The sequence below is a fragment of the Mixophyes fleayi genome, chromosome 4, assembly GCF_038048845.1.
Source record: "Mixophyes fleayi isolate aMixFle1 chromosome 4, aMixFle1.hap1, whole genome shotgun sequence".
Classification (NCBI taxonomy): Eukaryota; Metazoa; Chordata; class Amphibia; order Anura; family Limnodynastidae; genus Mixophyes; species Mixophyes fleayi.
Window position 1 is genome coordinate 214,688,671 of NC_134405.1, and position 16,750 is coordinate 214,705,420.

The window sequence follows — 16,750 nt, forward strand, 5'->3', positions numbered from 1 at the left end:
GGGATGGGGGAGAAAAAAATAAACAAAAAAAAAAACGTTTGTTACTACCTTTCTGATTCTTCAACATTTTGTTTTTCAACAAAAGGGAAAAATGTCTTGTTTAGTGTAATAAGACTCAGTACACCTCTTTACAATTACTCAGTTGCTCTGCATATCAATTAGTGAAACAAAAAAACAGAGCCTTTGGAAGATTGGCCTCTACTTTGAAATGATGCCAGGGAAATGGCTGCCAGAATTACAAATGCTATATTAACTATTTATGATTTGCACATTGCTACCCTTCTCATGTTTTACCATCATGCACAACTGGCTTGTTGGAAACTAAAACATGGATATTATACTCGAGGATGCTACAAAGCCAGCTAAAACTAAATATGTAATAAGTCCGATTTGTTTGCGACTTTTGAGTACACAATACATGCAAGAAATAGAACCAGAAGATGTCTTGGTGTAGAATATATAAAAATTACGTGTATATGATTTTAGTGATGCATATGTGTGCATCAGTCATTCTATTCAGCCAAAAATGTGTCTCCATAGCATAATCATCATCATTTATATAGTGCCAACATATTCCGTAGCGCTTTAATGAGACAGACTCTGAAAGAAAGCCCTTCTGGAAAGACGCTGCTCAGAGGAGGAAAGCCATATAGTAAAAGTAACTGGTGAGGGACAAAAAATTATGCAAGAAAAACAAAAAAGTTTTCTTAAAGTGCATCGTCTTCAACAGTATGAAATTTGTCAAACTATTAATGGTCATATGAGGGAAGCAAGAAGAAAACCAGTGACAAATCGGATGCCCCACACATGCCCATGATTTATCCCACTAACATATTTCAATAATAATACATCACTACCCAACAATTCCTCAATCTGTGATTGATGGTAAATGGTAAACCATGTACCCAAAACAAGGATATAATGGAAAAAAAAACATACGCTATAAATCAACCTTATAGATAACCTATTTTGATCTAAGTAGAACTTATCCATGCAAGACCAATAGCTTATACTTTGTCGGCTTAGAGAGCAAATCAAGTAGTGCACGCATTAAGGTAAGCTAGAAGTACTCTACCACTATAAATAATCAACAAGAGCTTTCTTATGAGAGAAGGTATTCACATGCTGAAAAATTCTGACTGCTTAAAAAGGGACTTGAGGTACAGTGCTCACCCCCACCATTGTGCCATTGAGCTGATGTCAGCAAATTTAATAAATTACACAGATCCAAGGATTTAAGAGAAGGCAGCAGAAAGATAAAGTTCGACCATGATTGTTTTTTTAGTATAGATTCATTTAGTTGACGTTCCATTAGAATGGTCTTAGGTTCAGTTCCACTGCTGGTACAAAACACATTTCCCATAGAGCAGAATAGCAAACACCATAGACACAAGCAGAGATAAGGGCTGGAGTCAGTAGCTAGCCAGGGAAAAAGGGCATTCACCGACATCAATGGACAGGACTATCTGGTAGTAGTATTTTTATCCACCACTGTGTTCCAATACATTTGTTAGCAAAACATAGAACTATTAATTCCAAATTGTGTTACCACAAGTTCCTCCAGAGCAGTTGTAACTAAAGGGTTAATTTCTCTACTTGCTGAAGCTAGACAGGAAAGAAGTTTTTACCAACAGTATGCAAGGCTGCCTCCTCTTCATCTGATGCCTTCTGACTTTCCCCCGGTAGCAGTCAAAATTCTGATTGAGGTAATGCCGGCAGTTAACCTGTCAACATTAAAATGTTGGCAGGCTAAATGTCAACCCTTACATTATGCAGACACGGTTACAAAGTTGTCAGTGTGATTGACAATGTTGCCAGTCACAATACCGATATTAAAAAAAAAAAAAGCAATGTCCATGGTCCAGCGGCTATACCCAGGAACCTGCGGCATTGCTCTCTTAATGTCGGCATTGTGATTGGCGACACAGTCAATGTCACCAGTCACAATGACGACATTGTAACCCTGTCTGCATAATGTAAGGGTTGGCATTTAGCCTGCTGACATTTTCACGTCGGCAGGTTAACTGCCGGCAATTACATCAATCAGAATTACGTACCCTCCCCTTTTCCCCAGCACTACACGCCACATACAAGATAAACTTTGCATAACAGGAGCAGAAATAAAAAGGACAGGAATTAGATTGCCAAGGAAGGACAACTGGAAATAATTGTTGCTCGTCATCTTTGCCCCCCTTCCCCATAGCAGTGGTAACATAATGGTCTATACCCATGCATTTTAAGAAATTTCTGGATTGGGGTTACAAAAGTTTGCAATACTTTCTTGCTAAATCGGGCTTTGGTCAAAATAACTATGTCAAGCCTACGATGTTTAGCAAAAGTATGCAGGGAAATCAATCTCACTTCTTTAACATAATTTGTCTGAGCATGACAATTCGCTGTCAAAAAATCAGCTATAGCCTTTGCAGAGTGGGCTTTCAGAATACCTGGTGGCCGTTTCCCCTTTACTTTATATACAATGCAATCCTTAAGCCATTTAGCTAGGCTATCCTTACGGATAACTTCTGAAAATAAAACTTTTTTTTTTTTTAGCTTAGCTCACTTTTTCTATCCGAATAAATCGTAAGTGGTCTCATTAAAAGTAATGACTGGAAAACCTTTTCTTTACAGTTTTGGGATTGAGGAAAAAGAAAAAGAAAAGGAAGAACCTACACTTAATTACAATGCCATTTAGAAACTACTTTTAGTAAGAAAGGATGATTAGTTCTTAAAATAAGCTTATCCTTAAATAGTTTAAATACAGCTTGTGGCATGAAGTTCCCCAATCTTCCTAGCTAAAGTAATCACCACAGAAAGATCACTTTTAGGGTTACCCACATCTTGCAGTGTTCAAATAGATCCTCTGTCTGAGCATGAAGGATGAGATTTAAATCCTTAAGGACTATCGGAGGTGTCAGTTGGGGGTCTTGCCAGTTTAAGTGCCTGGAAGAACCTAGCTACAAACTTATCTCATGCCGGACTGTCATTGCTGTCTGCATGGAGCTTAGCGCAGTAACCTGAACCTTAAGAGAATTAAGCAGCTTTCTATTGGCTATCTTCTAAAAAATAAAAATCTAAACTTAAATGCTCTGTGCTAATCTAGGGTTTTTACATCTCTCAATGCAACAAAAATAATACACCATTTAAAACTGTTGCTCTATCTGTGGCCGAGGATCCTGTACTCTCTCTCATTAAAAAGAAGCGGGCATAAATTCCTGTCCCTCTTTCTGTTAGGGGAGCCTCAGAAATTACTTATTTAAGAGCCCTCATAGACCATCTAATAAAACTGCTTCTCTTCACCCTAGTTATGGGGTCTGAGAACATAGAATTGTAGCCCCAACTACCAGCTGAAATGCAGTCCTCTAGACCCCTTGTATTTCATTGTGAGGGATATGTAGACTCTGCCTTACAGTCCCTATAGGTATGAAAATTCTATCCAGTGTGGCCTTGACTTGGTTCGCCATAACTCCTGAATGAATGACCAGGCTTCCCTAAATGTAGGTATAAAGAACTGCTGCAAACTCTAAAAAGCCATTAAACATAGTATAAAATTGACTTGCGTGTATAAAATAGCTACTAAAAACCAATGTCAAATATTTATGTGATCTAAAAATATGGAATAGGTAAGCTAGACACTTAACGCTAGTAAACACATATTAAACAGAAGTAAATGCATACCTGTTTTTGTTACCATTAAGGCTTCCAGATACATTTAAATGGCAAACAAAAAATAGGACCTGTAGTGTGTACTGGAAAATAGAACAGAACTGTGATGCAACTAAAAACACCAACGGGGATGTCAACACTAAAAATTACAGGCCAGTGTTCTCCCCAGCACCTATTTCCTGGGTGCTCTACTGTTTTTACTTGTCACCCGGCTATTGGAGCCCAACAAAGTCCTGTTATAATAAAATAGATCACTGTTTCTCCTATTAGATCAGGCACTATGTGAGCAGTGTGTTACACCTCTGAACACCAGTTCTGGCAGGTGTGAAAATAACCTCCAAAATGTTTCAATATTATTACAACTGACCCCTCCAGGCTACTTCTTAATGCCACCAGTCTTGCAATATTTTCTAGGGAGAACACTGCAGTCTCTAGTGTCAGATTTGTTTACATGCATTTTACAAACAAACTCTTAATAAAGGATTTTAAAAATAGTATATACAGAGTTACACAGCATTGTACTCTGGTATTATTTTAAACGGACATAGTCTGTAGACGTTTAATTACATTGGCAAATTTGCTGATTTGTTTTTCCCCCAGCGTGCATGATCAAGTCTTATCTAATGTACAATGTTCATTGATAATGTGGTGTGTCAATATGACTCATTGGAAGGGAGTCAGTTTTAGAGGTTGAGACACCTTTTCTAAACCCGAAACAATAGTATCGCAAAAGCAAAAAACAAAGCAGTAGAGAAATGGATAGACACACACATAATACATGACAAAGGGAACTTTGCAATATTCCAACAACCTCACTTATTATACTGGTATAATATTTACAGAAGTCAAATATAGTATATCAAAGCACATTATGGAAGATCATACATACTCATACTTGATGTTGATTTAAATGTGCAGTGGGTCAGAAAACTGGAGAAAATGAATTTGCAACGACTTAAAGAGACAGTATATGTATATGTTCCTCATACTGGAAAACAAAACAGAATACCATTTCAACAGAAACAAGGATGTTTCCATGCCCATGAGAGACTTTGCTCAAAAAAATTCCTTTCTAGCAAAGTCATTCTAGGAGAGATATAAAAATAATATACAGGCAGCTAAGAAGTACAATTAAGGAGCCATTTGAATTACAAAGATTATGTAATCATTCACATCAGTCCTGCCCCATTGGAGCTCATATTCTAAATTCCCTACCACATGCACACTCATTAGGGTCCATTTTGTCAGCAGCCAATTACCCTACCACTATGTTTTTGGTCTGTGGGAGGAACCAGAGCACCCAGAGGAAACCTACGCAAACACGGGGAGAACATATAAACTCCACAAAGAGAATGCCTTGGTTGGAATGAAACCCATGATCCCAATGCTATGAGGCAGCAGGGCTACCCACTGAGCCACCTCCCTTTTATACAGCATTGGTAATATTGAGCAATGATTACACATGCCAAGTTAACTTCGGTAATTAATGCTAAGCTGCAAATTACTGACTACACAGCCACAATTAAGTTATTCTGGCCCAGTTAAGTTTTCCTCTTTTCACCATTAAAAATGAAATTGCTGGACTTATGCTTTATCTTTCTTGGTATAGGGAGATTCAAACAACATGAATAATTCACTTAAAATAAAGCTGGGTACACACCTGTGCAATCTTACTTCAGATGCAATTTCACCAATGATTGAAAATCCAGATGGAGCAAGAAGATTCATGTATACACACATATACTGTATAATTAACCTTCAGACTGTGATCTTCATCTCTCATAACCAGCTTCTGAAAAAAAATCATGACTTGCCTACACCGCTGGTTGTGAGTGCGTTTAAACTTCAACATTTATCCAATATTGTTCCATCGCCGATTGTGATTTTTAGGAAACTTAGAAAACTAAAAACAACAGATGCGATGTGTTTTGGTACAAATAAAACATGGTCGTGGGTGCGTACACACTCTTGCAATATCTGACCAAATAGTAGTGAATCATGTGATCTGCACGATAATTGCTTAGATTTGTGCCCAGCTTAATTTTGCTGCTACAGAGGGATTTAAGAAAGAGGAGCACCTCCAATCAATCTACTAGGTCATAGAGCAGAGCATATTGGACACATAAGAAAGAACACCAGTTGTTTTAATTATATTATTCAGCTCAACAATACATAGCCCCTAATATAAAGTAATGTACAATAATTACTTTACTTGCTCTTTAAATGGTGGCGGTAATGTAATAAATTTAAAAAGGTGAAATTCTATTGAATCATGAAGAACACGGTTCTCCAATAAGTATATAATTACCTATGTATATTTCAAGGTAGCACAAAGTTAAAAAGTGAGCCAATGTGGTGAGGGCAATACAGACATCCTTTTATGAACTTACACAGAGAACAGCCTTGTTTCCAGGAATAATTAGGGTGCTGTACTTTAAACTTTACATTTTGTTACAAAGCTGGCCCAAAATGTTGTACAGCTCAAGCTCTTGAATTACCGGCAAGAGCCCAACGCTGGAAGTGTAAACATCTATGCTGAAGCCTGGCAGCAGTCTGACTTCTCAAGGAAAAAAGAACCTTGTTAAAAACCGTTCTAGCAGGAGTTGGAAACCTTGACCACTGCGAGGTCACTGTACATAAACAGACAAGCAGCAAGAAGAAATCCAAGATAAGAGTAGACACAACTAAAAGAGCAATGTGAAAATAGACAATCTATTTCCACAGAAAGTGCAGTGAATGGTGTTCAATTTATGGATGTGTGCGTGGCCTCTTGATGCACATCATATACAAAGGGGGAATTCAATTGGCCACATTACTGTAAAAAGTAATGCGGCCTGCGCGTTATTACGGTAATAGTGAGCTTAGATACTATTACGGTAATTTCAACACCGGCTTTTTGCTCGCGGCTCAGAAAGCCAGGTTAAATTTACCATAATGACAGTAGAATTAACGCTGCTTTAATCTGGGGGGAATTGAATTCCCTGTCAAGCGTATTTCCGTTAATACGATAATTTTAACACATATTTCTGCTCGTGGCTCAGAGAGCCGTGAGCAAAAAGTCAGCGATGAAACTACTGTATTATTGGTACTTATGCGCTTTATTACCGTAATATCGGTAATAGTGCACAGGCCGCGTTACTTTTTCCAATGCGGCCAATTGAAGTCCCCCAAAGTGTAGGTCCCTATGGACACAATTTGTGAACCTAAAATGCAAGTTGAATGAAAAGCTATCAGTACAACTACAAATGTACAATGAAATCAACCCATTCCATGGCAGCAAGTTATATTAATCGTGGTGTGTCCAGACTTGCACAACCTACTTAAGTCAGCGGGCAAGGCGTAATGGCAAGCTGTTATGAGCTTACCTGATCCTCGTTCCGCTGCGCTGTCAGCGTGGTCTAGCAGCGGTATCTGATCCGTGCAGCGCTTCTCCTGATGGCGCCCCCGCACTTCCGGGTTCTTCCTGCAGCTGATCATGTGACTCCTGGGCGGGGAATTCAAACAGCTATATCTTCTCTGCTCTGACACGCTGCCTGTGTCAGAGCAATGTGTTTCCTGTTCCTGGCTAACAGTTCCTGACTCCTGTGAACCTGCTCCCTGTATATCCCTCTATTCCTCCTACTCCTGTGTACCAACCTGGCTGTGACCTGACTATTCTTTGGCTTATCCCTGGCACCACGTACTGGACTATCTCCTGTGTACCGACCCGGCTGTGTTATCAACTACTCTCTGGATTTCCCTCTGGCACCGTATACCCGATATCTCCTGTGTACCGACCCGGCTGTGTTCCTGGACCCATCTCCTGCTACACTCTCATTTGACTCCGTGCATCTACCGGTTACTGCTCCAGACCTACAAACCCTGGAATTCACGGTTAGTGCCTATACTTGCATCGCTTTATCATATTGCCTGTCTGACAATCCATCACTTAGAACCTTTTCCCTTACGTCAGTAGGCTAACCTGGGGGCCGCGACCTGCGGTTCTTCGGCAGCAAAGCCCACACTACCTTGCGGTGGTTCTTGGTGAAAACCAGAAGGCCGTTAGACTCCGCGCCCTAGGTAAGCCTGTGCAAATACTGACTAAGGCATTTAAATCGTAACACAAGCATGATAAAGGAGGGAGGGAAATAAGTGAAAAAAACTCTAACATTAAAAGCGCTACGGAATTTGCTGGCGCTATATAAATGGCGATGATGATGATTAATATGGTTAGACTTTATGGGTTTTCATGATTTTTTAGCAATACAAAGCATGTAATCTTCAATGTAATTAAAGTCAAGCCTAAATTAAGTTACGGAATATATACTTTAATTCTTTATTCCCAAAGCTGAAAAACAGTCTTATAAAAAATTAACAAACTAAGAAAATGCACCAGCTGATTGGAAAGAAGTACCCCAAAGTACAAAAATACCCCCTTCCCCCTCAAGAGCATAAGCTCTCAATTGGGGAGCAAATAATTGTGTAATATGCTAAGAGTATGGGTTTGTTTTTGTTTGTTTTAAACAATATATACCCAAAAAAATGAATGGGGTAGCCAGTACTAATAATAAATAAAACCACCAGAATTTTGCAGGAAAATCCATATCGATATCAACACTATACATGACTGCAAAGTATCAAAAAATCTGGTCAGCAAATGTTCTTAGAGTCACCCTAGTTAAAGGTCCAATGATTCACACTGAGATCCTGGGCAGCCAAACAACATACCGCTCCTAGTCCATGCCCTTTGCTGGGGCGATACTAATCAATCCTCAAGTAAATGAATTGAGTAAACAATGACAGAATGAACTCTGCATTCATCTTATGATATACCTGCTTGTCCAAACAAGTCACAATCTTGCATTCTTGACATACCAGTTATGCATACTTTGAGTCTCTGATTTGCTGCTTGAAAGTAATATAAGAGTGTGAGTCAAAAGCAGACCAAAAGATCTATAGCTGGTTACAGCAAAATGCCTACCTGTTTACCCAACCATTTTGCTTTTTGCCAATTAAGATACAATGTAATGAGAATTGAACACACACAATATCTAGTTTGCAGTGTATAGTCATTTCACCATCTTCACAATTTTTATATAGTTAGATTTAATTTTTCTCTAACAATAAGCACTTACTGCACTTGTCTGATCCATGGTCCTATGTACTTAATAAATAGGCATTTCCACCTCCATATTGAACACTTTAACCGTCAGTAAGGGCAGAACGTAGACACCGCTATGGATCATCATGTTTCGCTCGTTACCACTGTAAAAATAGTAACGTGGACCTAGATATGGAACAGAAACGCAACAGGATAACAAACAGCCGTACACTTTTTCTTTTTTTTTTTCATAAAAACTTTCAAAACTCACTTAAACATCAGGTTTACACAATTTCACAAGTATAAACCCTAGAACCAAATAACGTTTTCCCCGTTAAAGCATGACTTTTACACACACACACAAGCATGGAAAAAACAAAAACCCATCACAAACAGTTCACCTTACAGATTTGTCCAACGGTCTGAGACTTTATACACAAGGGAGCCAATACATATTCTTGGAATAAATATGCAAAGTTACACCGTGTCCTGCTGTATTAACACTATTCACTTTATTTGATCTCCATGTAAAAATCAAAAGTTTCTCAACCAATAAGACTGAAGAAATGATAAATGTATTATACAAAGGAATCATTAACAACTTACCAGCAATATATCCTCCCCAAAATGAGCAAACACATTTCATTTCTATTGTGTCAAAAGGTCAACTGAATAAACCAACCTCTTATCAAGTCAAAGATTTCCACTCACAACAAATTATGTCGCTAACTGGATAAGGCCTCAAATAAAATTGTACACTGCTGTTTGAGATAGAAGCCATATTTTCTACAGCATAAGTGATCAACCTGCCATCCTAATTCAACAGAAACATTTCTTTGCAGGCAACAAAATATAACCATAATATCTGCACAATATATGTGTATACTGAGCTATAGCTCAGCTGTGTAGTGTAGAAAGGATCATCTAGTAAAGTACTGGAATGTCCAGAGATGTACACATTATGTAGGTATCAACAATGTTTGATGTTTGAAAGTTTCAACATAATAACACGCTATATATATATATAAAACAAATAGTACTAACTTATGAGAACAGGTACAGAACTCAAATCAATTCTTAATACACAGATTGATGCATTATGTAACGTAAGCCTTTATTGTACCAGGAAGCCCTTTCTAAAATAGCATGTGAAAAGGGTTGCATAGCAACAATTTACAGATCCCAGGTTTACAAGCGTCCTGCTATTCTTGTAAAATATTAATACTTTAACATTGACCATTAATTAGCCCACAACTAATGAGGAATGCATGAAGCAGAAAAATGCCCCTGTGCAGAATTTGCAGGCGAGAAAAGCATTTTGCACTGAAGGAGGTGCAAATGCAAAGATTTTTTTTGCATGTAGGGTAAATAATGTATGCTGCAGACACAGTAGCTCTTTTTCTACACTTCTAGAAAACAAATCAGTCTATCTTCTTTGCTCTTATTTACCTTTTGATAAATTGGTCAGAAGAGATTGGTGTTTATCTAAACCATTTCTAAAAATATTTACTGATATGTTGCTGGGAGTTTATGCAAAGACACTACTCTTTCAGTAAAACAATATATTTATAACATTACTCATGTGCTCCCCCTTGCAATAGACATCAGTTTATTTTGGAAACATTACACTTCAGAACCTTGCAGAAAAGCTTTAACTACTTAAATGTGTCAATCATGTCCCCTCGTTCCTCGAAGATGTACATATTGAGATCCTTAAAGTTTTATAAACAAGATATGTCCACAAGAGTACAAGTTCTTAGCCTCTTTTTGGACCGCTTTTTTTTTTTTTTTGAAAGCACAATCTCCAAAACTGGGACACCAACCTCTGCACAATGGAACCAAGCCAAAAATTCTACTGGCCTTATTTTCTGCCTGGCTACACCGAGGCATCCACTGTGCATTCCTGAAGCACAGTCAAATCATTTTATAAACCTTCAATGAAATATCAACCCTACAGATTTTGGTAGGCAACATATGCCCTTTTTTTTTCTGACACACAGACTTCTGCATAGTCACTTACAAACAACTGACACAGAATGGTATCTGACACCCGAGTATAGTTGGATCACCGGTTTTTACCTGCAGCTCCTCCAAAAAAAAAACACACAACAGGCAACAGTCTGTTCATTTTTTATCCAATTTCATACACACTGAACTAAACATTAACTCCTAACGTGTAGCTTGTTTATAAGTTATCTGGACCAAACAGCATCAGATATTTTGCTAAAATCTATGTATGCCAAGTCATCTTTTAACAGATGACCAAACTTGGGTCATTTAACCCAAATGCAAGACATGAGCAGTGCAGGAAGGACAAACATGACAAACCTATACGTATTCAAATAGAGGATTATATATTACAAGGTTGAATCAGTTAAGACTGCTGTGGCAGAACGTTCATCTAAGTAGCTAATAAATATGGTCACTGCATTACACTATAGGCACATTAAAGTGTAATACCTACCATGTGTTCACCACTAGTTGCAAGCTTAAAAAACAAATAAAAAGACAAGAAGCATGCTGCTTCACATGTTTTTAACAGTCCAGACAACAGATATGCATAGCTGGGAACTATTAGGGCTTTAAAACTGGTAACAGACCTGGCAGCTAACAGTTTTTGCAGTATACACGCTGCAGAGTAGTGTTGTGCTATACAGAGGAGTGTGTTAGAACTGCCCATAATAAATGATAATGGATCAAATTTTCAGAATATAATCCACGGCCTAATTAAAAAGAAAAAAAAAAGATTTTAACAATTTTTGCTTCCACTTCTTTAATAATGTCACTAATACTACATGAGGCATTTCAAACAATCAAAAGAATGGGTTACCCTTATTTTTCTTATGGCTGTCAGAAAAGCTACATACCCACAGCTAAAAAGATAGAGTGGGGGTGTCACTTTATTAACACCTACACATAGCAAGCTGCATTTTAGCTTCTCACTGACATAATGAGCAAAGATACCATAGCAACCAATGCTTATGTACCACAGTCTTACAGACATGAAGGAATTGGGGAGTTAATTAAAGGTTCTCATACAAACCTTATACTAGTGAGTAAAGCATACGGTCCACACAACTGGAAACCAATGACATGAGAAAGAATTGTAAAGGTTCATCTCTTCTGCATCTCTGCTCTATGGTTCAACATGGAAATGGTGGCTCTGGGAAAGCAGTAATTTCTTTTCAGAAAACCAAAAAGCAGCAGTGTATTATTTCTCTCATTTTCATAGGGACTGGCATCTATAGGATGGCCTATGTATTAGTCAAGCAATATATGTGTCCTTGTTTATGACAGCATTAGTAAAAAAGGATTTCTGGAGCTTTGCTGAACAAGTCCCTAGGAGGTTATTCACAAATGCAGGTAAAAGAGGCAAAACCACAGAAAACTAAGCCACACTTTAGACATGTTTATGAATGTAATCTCCATGAGATTTTATCAATACAATCTATTATACTGGTAACTGTTCATATTCTCAAATTGCAAAGCATTGTGTAATATGTTTTAACTATCAGCGTGCTCTTGATGAATATGCTGATCCTTTTTCTAAAGCATTAGAGCCTACTGAGCTCCCTGCGTTGTTAGAGGCCACAACTGTGGTTCAACTCTGCGGCTCAGCCGCGAGCGGCCTCTACAGAGATCTTTCACAACAGTCACTAAGGCTGGGTACACACTACAGTGTTTTCAGCCAATTATCTGGCAATTCACTCGATAAATGATGGTTCAGCCCGATAACACATTAATGAGTACACTTAAGACGACGACAGATAGTGCTTCCAAAGCACAGACCATCGTTTGCTTTGATTGTTCAACAGAAAAATGGATCTCATTCAGCTATGGAACAACATCCTACCAATCCTGCAGTATGTATGCACTCACAATCCGGATCTTCATAGAGTTTACATGATATTTTCAGCCAATGGTTATGACAGTTGAAAGTTCTTTAAGCTTGTTTTAAGCAATTTTAATAAAAAGGTTATTTTTTCATAATTTTAAAATAGGTCTTGGGCAGGTTAAGCATATACTCTAGGAGGCGCACTCAAATATATATCTGCTTACCAAAGTTAAGCAGGAGAAGCCTAAATGGTAAAATGTTATTTGTACTTAAAATTCCTGTAAGTGTCAATTGTGTTCTGCACATTTAAAATCAAATGTGAAACATGGATGTGGTGCACTAAAAATGGACCCAAAATACTGAAACGTTACTTCAATCTACCATCATTGCTAGAGATTGTTTTGTGTTACAATATTTAGAGTACTGCAAAACATTTTGCAGACCTATAAAGTCTAGATAATGATAATAAAGCAACATCTGCAAACCCTTGAAGTAAAACATCCTATTTGCACCTAAAGGCTTTATTAGCGGCGTTAGTCACATAGAGAGACTTGTTAGCTGTGTGTACAATAAATCATACAAGCCTGGCATGACAGAGGGTCATTCAGAAGTGAGGCAAACAATACCCTGGAGCTTTAACAGCAATTTCTCTTGTACAGAGGACAGCATAGAAATATTTTAGACAGGAGCAAGCTCATCAGTTTTCACTTGGGATGTAGACAGATAGTGCTAGCAATGCGCTACTACTTCCAGGGCTTTAACATACGACAAATCAAAGCAAATAAATATTGCACAACTAGGTTTCCCTGATAAATCGACCAGGATATAAACTTAATAAGTGTGGACACAAGACATTTTCGACCTGAAGATTAATGAAAACTAGCAAAAGTGAACTGGCTGTTGCACGATATAACTCTATAATAAATGCATGTCACGTGTATAAGTGTCATAAGGGTAAGCAAACATGTGGAGTAGTGTCATGTACACATCATTTATGCATATTAATTCACTGGTTTCTGATGAATGTAATGTTCAATCCCTGGGATTACATCTCACGAGATGTATCACTTAAGAGTACAAAACGCAATTGTACCACAAACAAATGATCTTTCTGTCAATGAGCATTTCCTGCCTAGAATCGCCTAAGATATTGAGTGACCAATTAATTGCTCATCCCACTAGAATTTATGGATAAGGTTAATAATCTAAGGCTCACGCAAGGTGATTGAAATGTAGCATTGAGCAATTGGAGAAGATCACCTCTAGAAAAGTAATACAAAATAAATAAACAACAACTTGTAAGAAAAACACATAGAAGCATGATCTCATAAGAGATAACTCGCTTTGTAACTTGTTTTCTAAGAATCACTTGTGTAGACTAGCCCTTAAGGTACTGAGAGATATTTAGAATAATGAGGTTAATGCTGTGACATGAACCTAGCACATTTTATTTATTTTAGGTCACTGTAGAAACTGAAGTGTTTAACACAAATGCATGCAATGCTATGTGATGGCCTTCCACACACATCCACTCTGTGGTATATGTTTAGGGCAATAAAAGCAGAGCCCATCTTCCAAAACTTACCCTTCCACAAGGTCATATTTGGAGCCAACTCCAAGAAAAGGGGGGGGGGGGCTACTCTAATAAACAAAAAGTCATTGTATGAAAAGGCTGCATACACCAATTTGTAGGCATTTGCCCCCCTTCCAGATAGATCAGATGAAAACCATCTTGCCTAAGGGTATGTACACACATGACTTTCATCATCATCATTTATTTATATAGCGCCACTAATTCCGCAGCGCTGTACAGAGAACTCATTCACATGAGTCCCTGCCCCATTGGAGCTTACAGTCTAAATTCCCTAATATAGACACACACTCACACAGACAGCCAGAGACTAGGGTCAATTTTTGATAGCAGCCAATTAACCTAGCAGTATGTTTTTGGAGTGTGGGAGGAAACCGGAGCACCTGGAGGAAACCCAAGCAAACACAGGGAGAACATACAAACTCCACACAGATAAGGCCATGGTCGGGAATCAAACTTATGACCCCAGTGCTGTGAGGCAGAAGTGCTAACCACTAGGCCACTGTGCTTTTTGTTCTTATAATAACCTCTGCTGAATGTTATTTTGGGGAAAATGGACATACACAAAAAAAAAAAAACCCCAAAACATTAAATTGTACATAAAGGCCGATCTCAATGCTTAATTCCAAATTCTATAATGTCCAATAGAGTTTTTTTACTTTTATTATTTCGATAGCTTCATCTGATCGAATATTCAAAAGCTAAATCAAACATCTACGCACAAGGCGGTCACTGTGTGAACATTGAGCTTAACAACTAAAACAAGATAGATTATTCCACTCGACCCAAACTCTAGATTGAACAGACCCTTGTATTTAGCACTAGGGCCCACACGTGTAACAATGTGCTGCCAATTTAGTGTACAACAAGACAGAGTCACTTCAATTCAAAGATGGGGATCTTGCTATGTGTATGTAGACTATTTAAACACTCCTGGCAAGGGATAGAGGTACACATTTAGCACTTATTACAGAAAATATCCACATGCAGAAAAACAGAAACACTTCATCAGTGTGTGAAGCAATAACAAATAGATCATGCTTAACCATTTTCACTCCCAATGCTCTGCAAAATAGTTGTGAAACGGATAGAAAAACAATTGTTTAATGGAATAAAAACCTAAATACTATCTGCCAACAGGAAGCCAACTTGTCAATACCCCCTAAATAAATAAAACCAAAAATGCTGCAGAACAAAATCAACCAAAAGTAATGACCACTCTGCATCTAAAGATCTACAGTAACCGCAGAAAAATTACAATTATGGAAACTTTTCATTGCAGAAACACTGTGTAGATGGATCAGTCTTTCCAACATTATGTAAATGCTAAACTGTTAACATTGGGTGTCAAAAAAACAAACAAACATCCATGAGCATCATTATGCAGATGGAAAAAGGGTTTATTACAGTTCTGATTTTAAAATGCACTACCAGCCCCCTGCAAAACAGTTTCACCATTTGTAACAGTAACAGTTTCTCCAGTAGATGAGGATCTATATCAATGGTGGGTTTCATCAGGGTTTACATTAACATAGGGTAACAAAGCTTAAATGTCACACTGCTAGTCACATACTTTCCATGTTGTAACCTACATTACAATTAATCAATACGAACCAGAAGCACTACAAATATTAAAAATGAAAACACAAAAATGATAAATGCATGTACAATCTCCCAAAACCAGCAAAAGGATCTCCCAAAACCAGCAAAAGGCTGCATTCACACCTGAACATATAAACAAATCTGGCTATTATTCTTGTTTTAAAAATAGTTGATTTGTTTTTATTTTCCCTCAATCGCTCTAAAAATAGGATTACTATATTTTGAAAAACACTACAACTTTGGAAACTGGTTTGAGGTTATATTTATGGTGGTAAAAATCTACAAATAAATATTTTATTCATTTTACCTATTGGTTTTTTTGTTGTTGTTTTACTTTGAGTGAAATAATGTAAACAAGTTCACTTACTTTAGCCAACATATTGGAATGTTATAAATATCAAATCAGTTATATAAATAATGCTTAACAAAACAAACCTACAACAAACACTGCACAACACACACAATATTACAATCACTATACGTGATGGTGCAACAATCAATGCACAAAAAATAATAATTCAGGCCATACCTAGCCAAACAAAGCAATCAAAATGTGCTTGCCCTATGACACAGTAACAATAAACTGTTTCATTACTTCATGAGAGGTGTTTAAATGCGGTTAGCCATAACACATATCCTCTAAACAGCATGCAGGCTGCTAAAAACCCAGAAGACATGGTTGAGTCCCCAAGTAGAAGCAGAGGAGCACAACACACATTGTTTTTCTGCAAAGACAAGGAGTTTATTGTTGACCAGAGAACCAGTGTTAGGGTATTTTCTCCACAAAATAATTTCTGACACAGGACCAAATGAAAAATAAAGGTGGTGATTGTAAAATCATTTTTTTCCATTTAAAGTTGAAAATGATGACAAAAGAGGCGACCTCCCACCACTGGCAGGAAGGACCCTGCTATGTACACTTAGCCCGCTCTCCCTAACAATGCACCAGGAAGGGGTACGACACTGACCAGGAAGAGGG

The 16,750-nt window shown here is 37.8% G+C and overlaps 1 protein-coding gene across 4 annotated transcripts in view; it reads right to left on the reverse strand.

Annotated features, from left to right (window-relative positions):
* CDK17 (cyclin dependent kinase 17) overlaps positions 1–16,750 on the reverse strand; it is a 176,587-nt gene that overhangs the window by 115,018 nt on the left and 44,819 nt on the right. Inside the window, exon 2 of one of the 4 annotated variants that reach the window (XM_075209325.1) lies at positions 8,778–8,929. The exons of the other annotated variants lie outside the window; for them this stretch is intronic. The gene's annotated coding sequence lies outside the window, so the exon portion shown is untranslated. The remainder of the gene's footprint in view (positions 1–8,777; positions 8,930–16,750) is intronic. 4 annotated transcript variants of the gene reach the window in all.